Source organism: Lepidochelys kempii, chromosome 4, assembly GCF_965140265.1.
Source record: "Lepidochelys kempii isolate rLepKem1 chromosome 4, rLepKem1.hap2, whole genome shotgun sequence".
In the NCBI taxonomy this organism is placed as follows: Eukaryota; Metazoa; Chordata; order Testudines; family Cheloniidae; genus Lepidochelys; species Lepidochelys kempii.
Genome location: NC_133259.1, coordinates 2747333 through 2761250, shown reverse-complemented (window position 1 = coordinate 2761250; position 13918 = coordinate 2747333).

Genomic DNA, 13918 nt, shown 5'->3' with positions numbered 1-13918 from the left:
ACACCCTCCATAGCCACAGATAAGGGGTAAGGATTTGGGTTATAAGGAATATTGCAGAGCAGTGCTATGGCCAACCCCATATGCTCAACACTCATGACTCATGCCCCCCAAATCATACAATTGGCTTAAAAATCATGAAATTTTAAAAAATAACAAATGTTGGGCTCCTTTTATTTGCTTCTGGTTTTTGAGCCTTTAGAGTCATATTTTCAAGTTTTTCTCTGCAACCATGAGAGCTAAAAAGTGCATTTGTCTTTTAAATGAAAACTTAAATCAGTATTTTGTAAGCAAGACTCGAAAAGTAATTCTTCTGCTCTACTCTGTGCTGATAAGGTGGAGTATTGTGTCCAGTTTTGGGCGCCACTTTTCAGGAAAGAGGTGGACAAATTGGAGAAAGTCCGGAAGAGAGCAACAAAAATGATTAAAGGTCTAGAAAACATGACCTATGGGGGAAGACTGAAAAAATTGGGTTTAGTCTGGAGAAGAGAAGACTGAGACGGGACATGATAACAGTTTTCAAATACATACAAGGTTGTTACAAGGAGTAGGGAGAAAAATTATTCTCCTTATCCTCTGAGGATAGAACAAGAAGAAATGGGCTTAAATTACAACAAGGGCAGTTTAGGTTGGATTTAGGAAAAACTTCCTGTCAGGGTGGTTAAGCACTGAAATAAATTGCCTAGGGAGGTTGTAGAATCTCCATCATTGGAGATTTTTAAGAGCAGGTTAGACAAACACCTGTCAGGGATGGTCTAGAATAGTGGTTCTCAACCTATTTATCATTGTGGACAGTATCCAATACTACCTGTATGGCCCTGAGGACGTCACATGGGCCGCAGCTCTGTGCTGATTGGGCCACAAGAGGCCTGCAGGCCGCAGATTGAGAACCACTGGTCTAGATAATACTTAGTCGTCCTGTCTTGAGTGCAGGGGACTGGACTAGATGACTTTTCAAGGTCCCTTCCAGTCCTACAAATCTATCATTCCATATCACAATATGTTATATGGTCTGGTTCTCTTGAACTTTTATTTGGACTTCTTTTAGTTCAATAAAGACCTCGGATATCCCTTTAACAAATCCCAGTAGGCTGGGCACATGCCCCTCCTCACAAAACCAAATCCCAGATCACAAGCAGAGCTGGAACCTTGGATCAGCTCCAGATTTACACAGCCCTGTGTTAAATACGTAGGACCTAACCAGCCCTCTCTCCATCTGTGATCTGGCCTTCCATACTCTGTAGTCCATTAGCTGAAGCTATCTTTGGTCCATGGCTTGGAGGCATGGAGCAGAGATCCTGGATGTAAAAGTCACATACAAAGGATGACCACACATGTAGCATAGGCCTAGGGCTGTCACTGTAGACAGCAGCTAAACACAGGAGATCCTACAAGGAGTCAAACTGTAAGCATATTTGAGCGCACACACTGTGTGCTTGAAGGAACAGAAAAAGCAAAGCTACCCAAAAGAATGAGGGAAGATCAAAGGAATTTACAAGTTGAGCATGAGCCTAAGACTTTGATAAACTGATAATCTTGGTTTACTACCTCAGTACATACCCATGGGATTAGTAATGTGTTTAAGATTAAGCACATGCTTATTCACCTTGCCAAGTTAGGCCCTACATTAGGAGACAGAGTGATATTTCAGAGGAGGATTTGTGGCTGGGGGTGGGGAGGGGAGTGAGCAGTGTCTGACTTGGCTGATGAAAACAATGATGCAGTGCTTGGACAAAGAGGTTCGGATTTTGCCCTGCATGTGAAGTGGAGTTTCTGTTAGCGTCAGTGCACATGGCCTGAAGGCCCTTCCTGAGCACTCTTGGGCACTTGGTTATTTGGCTTTGGCATAGGCTGGGTTAATGATGGTCACACAGGAACGATAGCCCATATTGGAATGATTTTAACATCAATAATCCATGTCATGTCCCATAAAACAATGTATGCAAATGTGAGCTACTGGGAAAGGTAAGTGTAAAGGCAAATGACTTCCCAGAAAATGTCAGCACATTACGTGGTGAGCCTTAGAAGCCGATACACCATTTACAACGTGCCTGAGAAATTCAGTGTCTACATTAGTCTGCACTGGTTCTCACAGGAGCTGGAGTGGTTGTTTCTAAGGCCTGGCAATAAACAATAGAAGTGTCACTGTAGCCTTCCTTACCCAGGATGTGAACCCACTGGCCAACACCGCCTCAGAATTTCATTAATTAGTGCTAACTCTGATTGACATCACCAGGGAGGGCAGCAGAATGACTCCAGTAATTGTCACAAACATATTGATGACAGCAGGTCTGCCGGGATGTTAAGTGATTGGTTTCCATCTCGTCAAAGCTTATTTATAGTGTATATGGTTTGTCTCTGTTTGTCTACTTTGAGCTAATTTATTATACATTTTGCTGAGTCTGGATTATTGGAGTTAAAATAAAGGGACATATTTTCAAAAGATCTCACCACATAGCATATCCACAATGGAAAACACACACGCATGCACAGATGCATGCATTGAGAATAATATAATACTTAGTCCTAGCCCTGCCATGAGTGAAGGGAACTGGACTAGATGACCTCTCAAGGTCCCTTCCAAACCTACGATTCTATGAAAAATGGAAGCTGCTGGGTGCTGAACTCCTTTGAAAATCCAGCCATCTACACTGACATAAAAGACCCAAGGCAGAGCCGCAGCTGGCCCGGGCCAGCTGACTGGGCTTGTGGGACTTGGACTGCAAGGCTAAAAAATTGCTATTTAGACATTTGGTCTTGGACTGGAAGCTCTGGGACTCCACCATCAGGAGATCTTCAGTGACTTCAAGTGGGAAGGCATAGGCAATTAAGAACTTTTCCCATGAGTAAGTGTTGCAATACTGGCAACTATTGAGGCTGGCTAATTAACTGAAGGGTGTTTGCCATGCGTCCCAGAAAGGATCTGTGTCTGAGTGATAAGCAGAACCTCTGTTATTAACACATTGCAAATGTTCTTCATTTCCTGACTCTCCCACCTGTTGGAAAGCACACTGCAGTGAAACGAACATAAAGTAACAAATCTCTCAACCTTTAAACATTGTTTTAAATGGCAAAACACCCCAATATAATCAATAGTGCAACGTCATAGTATTTAAATCTAAATTTAAATCTACATTTAAATACTGATCATACTATTTTAAATACTGATTTAAATACTACATTTAAATATCAAGGGCTCGTTCACCTGCACATCTACCAATGTGATGTATGCCATCATGTGCCAGCAATGCCCCTCTGCCATGCACATTGGCCAAACCGGACAGTCTCTATGCAAAAGAATAAATGGACACAAATCAGAGGTCAAGAATTATAACATTCAAAAACCAGTCAGAGAAGACTTCAACCTCCCTGGACACTCAATTACAGACCTAAAAGTCGCAATTCTTCAACAAAAAAACTTCAAAAACAGACTCCAGTGAGAAACTGCAGAACTGGAATTAATTTGCAAACTGGACACCATTAAATTAGGCTTGAATAAAGACTGGGAGTGGATGAGTCATTACACAAACTAAAAACTATTTCCCCATGCTAATTTTTCCCCTACTGTTACTCACACCTTTTTGTCAACTGTATGAAATGTGCCATCCTGATTATCACTACAAAAGTTTTTTTCCTCCTGCTGATAATAGTCCGCCTTAATTGATTAGTCTCTTTAGAGTTGGTATGGCAACCCCCATTTTTTCATGTTCTCTGTGTACATACACATCTTCTTACTGTGTTTTCCACTGCATGCATCCGATGAAGTGGGGTTTAGCCCACAAAAGCTTATGCCCAAATAAATGTGTTCATTTCTAAGGTGCCACAAGTACTCCTCGTTCTTTCTGCTCAAACAGAAGTTATAAGGTTGATAAGGGAACCAACCCAGTTATCTGCCTGTTATACAGGAGTTCAGACTGGATGATCACAATGGGCTCTTCTGGCCCTAATAACTATGAATCTCTGAAATTCTCCAATGAGTAGAGTATTTCCCTGCCTTCGGCCCAACCCTGAACAGTGCCTGGGTATCAATGCAAGCTGAGCAAGCAGCAACTTCTAGGAGGTGCTCAGCACCTCTGAGAATCCAGCTCTCACAAGAAATAAAGTCAGTGGAGTATTTGGAGGTGGCTGGGTGAGAAATGCTGAGATAGTGTGTGCAGTACTATTGACCAGCCTCATTCCATTTGGGGTAAATGCTGGTGTCTTGGGATATGAGCTCTCCCCTGCAATAGGATCGCCAAGGCTAACAATACCCATTTACTAGTATCCCCTGCTTTGCACAGAGCTGAAATACCCCCTTGCCTCACCTTGTATCAGGGCAGTTCTCAAAGGCCTGTTTCCACTTGGAGATTTTTCTTCCCTTCTTAAAAGCGAAGATGATGAGGTTGAAAGCTTGAAGAGCAGTTGAGTTGTATAACTTAGAACGGACCCACCTGGGCATGTTGTTAGCTGGACATGTCATTTTCAGGAAATGCCAGGCCTGTGGCATTCCTAGTGGCTCAGGCTGATACATGCTGGAGACAGAACCTAGTCCAAAGTGGAAAGAAAAGGTTTCAAACATAAGCTGGCTTCGTACCCTCTCTCTTGCGAGCGGTCGGCTAGAGCGGCAACCTGTGCTCGTCCCTGTCCCTCACGATCCCATGCGTTATCAGCACGTTACATGTTCATTCTAGCAGACTTCTTGCTCGCTAACCATTTGGAGCATCCAGGCATGAGCTGGGCTATGCACTCATGCAGGGCACCCAGAGTAAGGCTGCACTGCTTTGATTGCAGCTTGTGTTGGCGTACCCACACTAGCGTTAATCTAGCCAGCCTAGCTAAAAATAGCAGTGATGATACAGGGGGCTGCACCAGCATGGCACAGATCCTGGGAACATCCTTGCCTTGCGAGCCCATGCTGAAGTCTGTGCTGCTGACCTGCTCTGTTTAGCTGTGCTAGCCCAATCAAAGCTACTGTGGGTAAGGCAACCTGCATTGCAGTCACACCAGTTGCAGTGTAAACATGTCCAGAGGAGACCTAGGAGCTCCCTCTTCCCCTTGCACAGGGCTGCTACAGCCCGTCCCACGCAGGAGGGCAGGGAGTGGGTGGGCGTTAGAACTGAGGGTCCTCTCCCTCACTGTGCTGGCCAGTGTAACCCACTCTGTCCCCTTCTGGGGTAACAGAAGATCTAAATTCCTGGACTAATACTTCTGCCTCTCTCAGGGTTCACTGTCCCCTGCAGAGCTTCTCGCTTCCTCCCCAGCAGGACTCCCCCATTGCCTCCCTTCCCCAGGGACTCTGGCAGCTTCCCTTACAGATCTCCCTTCTACTTGTAGCCCTGTCTAAGGGCTTCCGCACAAGAACCCAGCCTGCTCCCTGGGGGGGTCTTCTATTCTTTGGTCCTGTTGCTGGCACCCAGTGCCAGAGGTGAGCAACAGCGGTGGGGGGGTTCGCTACCCGGTGTGCTTCACCCAATAATCACAACGGGGTGGAGAAGCAGAAAAGTTTATTTGAAGCTTCAAAAAGGTACATGGAGATTAGAATCTCAAATCCTGTACACAGAGCAGGAAGTTACACAGGTTTTTATACATCCTTTCTTCAGCATACTTATCCAATAGCAAGCTGCCCTAAGTATTCATATAGCCAGCCAATCCAGTTACCAGCTAGTTCCCTTGTTTTTTGTATTATTTGTTAAGCTATACATAAAGCTGCTTTATTCAGCATTGTTCTTCCATATCTGCCCTGTTTGGCCTTGTTTAGTTTCAGGCAGTCTGACTCTGCAACATATTGTTGCAGATCCTCAGCAAAAATGCTGTGAGTGCCTCCAGGCCGGGGGGCCAAGGACACTTGGGCCTAGTACGCATAGCTGCTGCTAGTGCCTCCAGGCGGGGGGGAGCAAGGACACTTGGGCCTAGTGCGAGGGGGCTTCATCGACACTCGTGGTCTTCCATCCCCTCAAGTTACCTAGTGGCCATGCCCCAGTGTCCCCAACAACTCCCTCCTTTGAGAACACTCAACAGCCTTGGCTCTGAGTTTTCTCACTTGGGCTACTTATTTCTTTACAATAGGACTTTGCATATGCACTTTGTGATAGCCCTGAAGAGAATGACTTATTAACTTTTGCAAAAGGGCTCTGACACATGATACTGCACAGCATAATACCATTAATACAAGCAATACAGGAAAGAGAAGTTTCAATAACAGGCTAAATAAACCACCAAGCCAAAACTACAAACCCAAGCCTGAAAACAAGGTTTGCAACCAATCGCTTTCTGGAGCAGTATAGGCAACCTGTGTTCCGGCTTGGGCATGGGCCTCAGCCAGTACCACCTTTTCATAGATCTCCTAACTGCTATCATTTACATATACACAACATCGGGGCCCGACGAGGGCACAAACCCCTCCTTGGGATGCCAAGAGATAGTCCAAAGCCAGCCTGTTTTGGAGGGAAAACGTCCTGAGCTGCTGTACCTCTTTATTTAATGTTTTTACTGCTGACCCTAAATCACTAACTGAGTCCTCTAACTCTAAGGCAACTTTCTCAAGTACCATCTGCAGCCTTACAATATAGCGGCCTATGCATGCCATGGCTGGCCGAGTAAACAGTGGCGCTATTCCCAGTTCAGAGCACCCTACAAGCTTTTCGGTTGTGAGGGGATTCTTCATATTGCCCTTCAATGCCGTAGTCAGTTGCTGCAGAGTCTCTTCTCATGACTCAACAGAGGTGTCTTGGGCATTTCTAATCTTTCCTTTGGGCAGTGTGGCAGTTATTGACAGATGAGGAACTCCATGAGCTATATAACAGCTACCTGTCCAGTTTGCTGTCAGCACCTTGTAAGCCTTTCGGCCACATACAAAATAGTGACCCTGTAGGGCCCAGTAAGGACTGTTTCTTAAGGGGATTCCTGGGATATTTAAGGCTGCTTTGGCTGCTTTTCCAAACAGTTCATATGCCCCTAAGGGGGCATCCCATCCTCCTGATTGGGTACAAGTGGGGGCGTTTCTAATTGTGCCGTTCAAATTACACTCACCATAGGGACCACTACAGACCCACCATTGGCTTGCTACATTGGAGATATTAACTGGACGGCAAGTTATATTTCCAAACCCCTCTTTTGAGGTAAGATTATTTGTAAGAGTTTCCCTAAAAGGGGAGGAACCATTACACCCACACTGCTGGCCTCCCCTCTTGGTCTTTATCCAATACCCATCAGCCCACTGTGTAATAACACAGGAGCTTTTTCCCACAGGACGCCCATAGTGATCAGACTGGTTTCGGGTAAAACATAACACTCCCTCAGTGAGTACCGGAACTGAATACTCCTGGTCCTGAGAGGTGGCTTGCTGTAAAGAGGTCTTATTCCAGAACAGCGAGTCCGTTCTTTCCTGCTCTTTGGTGGCGGCTAATTCTGCTAGGGTCAAGGGCAGCATGTCAAGGGGCATTCCCGTTTTGGGGGACAGTGGAGTTGGAGCACATACCCAACAGTCAGTCTGGTTTGTTAAAGTAGCAACATGGTGCGCAAGCGAAACAAAGGAGTTATGCTTCCGATATGCACAGTTTGGAAATAACAATACAGAGAATAACAATGTTACCAAATTAATTATTACCAGAATTTTCCCAACCCAGGGTCTCCAGTACCTGGGTGGGCCCATTTTAGCTTTAAGGTGCCCGCTATTTGTGTCTTTTAAACAGTAGCTTTAGCCCGAGATCGTCACTAGATGAGGAGTCAGCAGGTTGGACGGTCCACTGTTCTGCTGACGAGGGGGCGGGTACTGCCTTCAGACGAGAGTGATGGATCCAATTCTTGTGTTCCTCGATCTTTGCCGCAGTGTGGGAGATCAGCAGGACGGTATAGGGTCCTTTCCACTTTTCCTGGAGAGGCTCGTCTTTCCAGGTACGAACAAGCATGGAGTCACGGGGCTGTAAGGAGTGGATGGGAGAGTCCAAGGGGAGAGGCTGGGAATCCTTAGTATACCTGTGAAGAGACAAGAGAACAGCAGACAGGGAACACATCTACTGTGACAAAAAAACATTCCCCAACTCCCATTCCCCTGACAGAACTGGGGTGCCATTCATAGGCCATGCCCTTCCAAACATAATTTTCAAAGGGACTAAGCCCTAATCTACCCTTTGGGAGAACATGGATACGGAGTAGGACGAGGGGCAAAGCATCAGGCCATCGCAGTGAGGCTTCTAGGCACACTTTTGAGAGATGCCGTTTAAGGCTCCACTACCCCACTGGCTTGCGGTCTCCAGGGCGTATGGAGTTTCCAGGGGATCTGTAAGGCATGTGAGATGCTTTGAATGATTTTTGACGTGAAGTGTGTCCTGTTGTCAGATTCCATCCACTGGGGGAGTCCAAAGTGGGGAATGATTTCCCTAACAAACTTAAGGGCCACTGTTCTGGCAATGCACTTACGGCATGGGAAGGCTTCTGGCCATCCGCTGAACCGATCCACTATAACAAGGAGATATTTGAACCCTTGGGTCCGGGGAAACTCAGTAAAGTCTATTTGCCACACTTGTCCAGGGCCCGGAGTGGGTTCTAGGGCAGCTGGTGGCACAGGATGTCCCGGTCGGGGGTTATTCTTTTGGCAGACTAAGCAGTCCGCTTGTACCTGGGCAGCCAGGGGTCGGAGTCCGGAAGTGATAAAGTATTTTCCCATTAGCTGGATAAGTGCTTCCCTGCCAGCATGAGTGGTTTGATGTAGTTTCTGCAGCACCAGCCAGATCAGGCCCTTTGGTAGGAGGACCTTCCCTTCCGGGGAATGGAGCCATCCCTCCTTTTCCCAGAGGCTGAGTTTATCGGTTAGCTGTCTCTCCTCCCCAGAGTACTGAGGAGTTGGAAGCTCCCCTACTGATGGGATAAGGGCATGCATATGGGCGTTCTCAGCCTGAGGGGATGGCAGGGTGGCAGCATGCTTAGCCTCTCTATCTGCCCGGGCGTTACCTCTGGCCACATCTTGATCCTCCCTTTGATGGGCTTTACAGTGTACCACCGCCACTTCCGAGGGGAGTTGTACGGCTTCTAGGAGCCGGAGGATTTGGGGCCCTTACTTGACTGGGGAGCCTTGGGCTGTCAGCATTCCCCTTTGCTTCCATAGGCCAGCATGAGCATGCAGCACACCAAAAGCATACTTTGAATCAGTAAAAATGTTGACCCGCTTTCCTTTTGACAGTTCAAGTGCACGGGTCAGGGCTATTAGTTCGGCAAGCTGGGGAGAGGTCCCAGCAGGCAAACCTTCAGCTTCCACAGTGTCATGGAGGGTCACAACAGCATAACCCACCCTCCTTTGCCCATCTATTACAGTACTGCTACCATCAGTGAACCACTCATAATCTGCATTTGGGAGGGGTGCATCCTTTAAATCCGGATGGCTGGAGTACTGGGTGTCTATGATCTCTAAACAGTCATGTTCCTGTTCCTCTGTTTCTGGCAAGAGGGTGGCTGGGTAAGGGAGGGGCAAGGCTGTAAGGTGACTTCAGAGTTCTCTAACAGCTTAGCCTGGTACTGAGCAATCCAAGCCTGGGTGAGCCAAAGCCCTCCCTTTGCATCCAATAAGGCTCGGACCAAATGGGGAGTACAGATTTGCATAATCCCTCCCAATGTTAGCTTCTTAGCTTCCTTAAGCACTAGGGCAGTAGCTTTGTCCGCCCATAAACATGCCGGCCAACCCTTTGCAACTTGATCCAGTTGCTTAGAAAAATAAGCCACGGGACGTCTCCATGCTCCTAACAGCTGTGTGAGCACTCCTAGGGCCACCCCCTTTCATTCATGTACATATAACTGAAACGGCTTATAGAGATCCGGCAAGCCCAGAGCCGGGGCGTCCATCAACTTTCTTTTCAAGATTTTAAATGCCCTGTCAGCCTCTGAGGTCCAGAAGAAGGGGTCATGATCTGCTCCTTTTACACAGTCATACAGGGATTTAGCCCACAGTCCAAACTCTGGGATCCATATCCTGCAAAAGTCTGCCATACCCAGAAATGCCCTGAGCTGCTTATGATTACTTGGGGGTAGGAACTTGACAGAAAGCTTCCTTTCTTTCACTTGAAAGCTGACGCTCCCCTTGCCGTATGTGAAACCCGAGGTACCGTACCTCTGGGAGGGCGATTTGAGCCTTACTCCGTGCTACCCGATATCCCTGGAGTCCAATAAAATTCGGAGGCTCACAGTGGCTTTAAGGCAGGGGGTTTGGCCCACAGTGGCAATTACCAAATCATCTACATACTGCAGAAGGAGGGCCTCCTCATTATCCCACTTCTCTAGGTCCCTGGCCAGAGCCTGGCCAAAGAGGGTGGGGGAGTTTTTAAATCCCTGGGCCAACACTGTCCAGCAAAGTTGCTTTTTAACCCTTTTTCGGTCCTCCCACTCGAAGGAGAAGATCTCCTGTGACGGGGTGGCAACTGGGATGGTAAAGAAAGCATCTTTCAGATCGAGGACTGAAAAATGGGTATACTGTCCCCCTATAGAAGCCAATAAGGTATATGGGTTAGGGACAAGAGGGTGCAGAGTCTTAACCCATTCATTGACTGCCCTTAGGTCCTGTACCAGCCGATCAGGCTTCTGTACGGGTAGAATGGGAGTGTTCCAGGCTGACTGACATTCCTGGAGAATACCATATGTTAGGAATCGATCTATAGTTTCCTGTAAACCTTCTCTGGCTTCCCTCTTGATTGGATACTGTTTTACTTGCACTGGGCCTTTCCCTGGTATGAACTGAATAGTAATGGGGGTCTGGTGGGTGGCCTTTCCTGGGATCCTTGATGCCCACACGGGGGGGTACACCTGGTCTTCCCACGGGCTCCATTCTAGGGCTTGCATGGCTGAGGGCTCAACTGCAAGGGTCATGATCCATGCATTCTTGGGGGTAAGGTAAGGGTTATTTTATCCTCAGTAAAATGCAGGGTGACACCGAGGTGACAAAGCAGATCCCGTCCCAGCAGAAGTGTTGGACACTCAGGGAGGTATACCAGCTTGTGGGATATAGTCCTGTTTCCCAAAGCGCATTCCGCTGGGGCATACATTGGGCACTTGGTGTCTCTGCCTGTGGCTCCCACCACAGTAAGGGAATCTGCTACTGGCAACTGAAGGGGTCAATTTACGGCAGTTCGAGCCACTCCAGAGTCCACTAAAAAATCTATTTCTGAGCTTCCCACCCGCATCTTTACTCGGGGTTCCGGGGGTAGGGTGGCCCGTCTCCCCTGACACTCCTATTCCTGCTCCGCCATCATCATCATAGAGGCACCCCCCTTTTCTTTCCTCTTTGGGCACTCATTTTTCCAGTGTCCCTCTTGTCAACACAAGGCACACTGGTTGCGACCCAGCCGTCTCTCCTGCAAGCCCGGACGTTTGCATCCACGGCCCCTTCCTCCCCGACCACTTCCCTTAGTGCCGGCCTGTACCGCTGTTACCATCAGTCTCACTTGCTTTCTCTCCTTCTCTGTCTCTCTCAGACTATAAGCTCGGTTTGCAGTCTCTAAGATTTGTGCCATGGTCATGCCCATTAAATCCTCCTTTTTTTGTAACTTTCTCTTAATATGAGGGGCTGCTCTGCTCGTAAAAATTCCCTTAATAATTGACTCAGTTGCCCGATCATCAGGGTCTGCATTAGTGTTCTGTCTAATTGTGTCCCGAATATGCTGTAGAAAGGCCCCTGGGCTTTCTTTTAAATCCTGCATTACTTCATATGGCTTTGCCCAATTATTATGTCAGACAGCCAAGTGACAGAGTCCATGCAAAAGCAACTCCTTATAGGAGGTAAGGCGGGTCATATCCCCATGATTATTTGGATCCCACCTGGGGTCTGCTCGGGGGACTTGTGCATCTGGGTCAGGGATTTTAATACGATCCTGGTCGTACCATTTCTGCGCCTCCTCCCTTGCCTTGGACTTGTTGTCTTTCAACCTCAGACAATAGGGTTCGCAGGAGGATGTTACAATCATCCCAGTCCGGCTTGTGACTACTGAGGCACCCCTCAAAGACTGACATAAACCTGCTTGGGTTGGTGGAAAACTCTCCTGCCTGTGCTTTGAAAGCAGCCAAATCCACAGGGTTAAAGGGCACATGAGTATAGTCGTGGCCGGACGCCTGTCCGATCCAGACCGGGCAACTTTAGTTTCGGTGATTAAGGGGTATAGGCCAACCATTGGGGACTTACAAGGTGTGGGTGTAGGGGCTAAAGGGGACACCGGCTCTGCCATTACAGTGGAGGTGGGGGTCTGGGGACTAACATTAGCTGCTACCGAACCAGTCGGAGTCAGATTACAGTGCTGTAAAATATCTGGTCGAGTCATAAAGCCAGAAACAAATGTGCATACATATATTCATTCCATTTCCTTGTTCTCTGACAGAACAGGAGTAACTGAAGGATCGTGTTGTAATTAATTGACCCTCCTGGTGGCCACCACTCCTGGTCCTCTAGTTGATATTGAGGCCAGTCAACTGCACAGAATCGTTTTAATTGGCTCTTAGTCATCGGATCCGCACCAAATACCTTCCAGTTTGCTAGAATGCATTCTAGGGGTGTACACTGTGCCCTAACCCCCGAGCTCTGTCCTGGTCCCATACCTAAAGGGTAACTCTGGGCGTCCCCAGGTTCCAACAGAGCATACAATCCGGATTTCAAAAGGTTCCTACCTTATCCAAGGGACCGGTTCCTCACCGTTGCCCGCAGCTGCTCCTCCCCTATGTCCAAGGGACCGGTTCCTCATCGTCGCCCACAGCTGCTTCTCCACTATATGAGTGCGTTGCACCGTTGTGCCCTCCAGGGTCGATCAAATCGCGTCTCCTCCGAGGCCCCCGATGAACTCACCGGTGCGCGCTGGGCGTCGGTTCTCGCCGCAATCCTCGACCTCGAGGAGGGGTCCAGGCAAGGCTAAATAGCAGCCTCGTCGCCAATCCAGGGATGCCAAAAGCTGTTGCCGGCACCCAGTGCCAGAGGCGAGCAACAGCGGTGCGGGGGTTCGCTGCCCGGTGTGCTTCACCCAATGATCACAACGGGGTGGAGAAGCAGAAAAGTTTATTTGAAGCTTCAAAAAGGTACAGGGAGATTAGAATCTCAAATCCTGTACACAGAGCAGGAAGTTACACAGGCTTTTATACAGCCTTTCTTCAGCATACTTATCCAATAGCAAGCTGCCCTAAGTATTCATATAGCCAGCCAATCCAGTTACCAGCTAGTTCCCTTTTTTTTTGTATTATTTGTTAAATTATACATAAAGCTGCTTTATTCAGCATTGTTCTTCCATATCTGCCCTGTTTGGCCTTGTTTAGTTTTAGGCAGTCTGACTCTGCAACATATTGTTGCAGATCCTCAGCATAACTGCTGTGAGTGCCTCCAGGCTGGGGGGCCAAGGACACTTGGGCCTAGTACGCATAGCTGCTGCGAGTGCCTCCAGGTGGGGGGGCGGGGCCAAGGACACTTGGGCCTAGTGCGAGGGGGCTTCATCAACACTCGTGGTCTTCCATCCCCTCGAGTTACCTAGTGGCCATGCCCCAGTGTCCCCAGCAGTCCCCTTCCAGAGCACCAGGCCCAGGAATGCGTCCCTGGACATCTCACTGTTTGTTCCAAGGGCTCACCACAGGAGTTAGCTCTACTCCCGTGGCTGAGCTCTCCAGTCCCAAATGATTGGGCCTTCCCCTGTAGGAAAGCCCACCTCCTCTGCAAACTCTCCCCCCACCAATTTCCCACAGATTACTTAGAGGCCAAGGTGATGAATAGCTTATCTCCTAGCTCTGACCCCTCTGGACGGGAGGCAGTCAATTCCCTCACAGGTGGAGCGTGTCTCTGGGACTTTTTTCCCTTCTTTCACAGAGGATGGGGGGAACCCCATCACCGAAGCCCAGTGAGGCATTGCTCCTGACTTGGGAGATGTGTCATTATACAGAAGTATTATAGCAAAGAATAATAGAGCTGAATAGTTAGTGACAGTGGTACAAG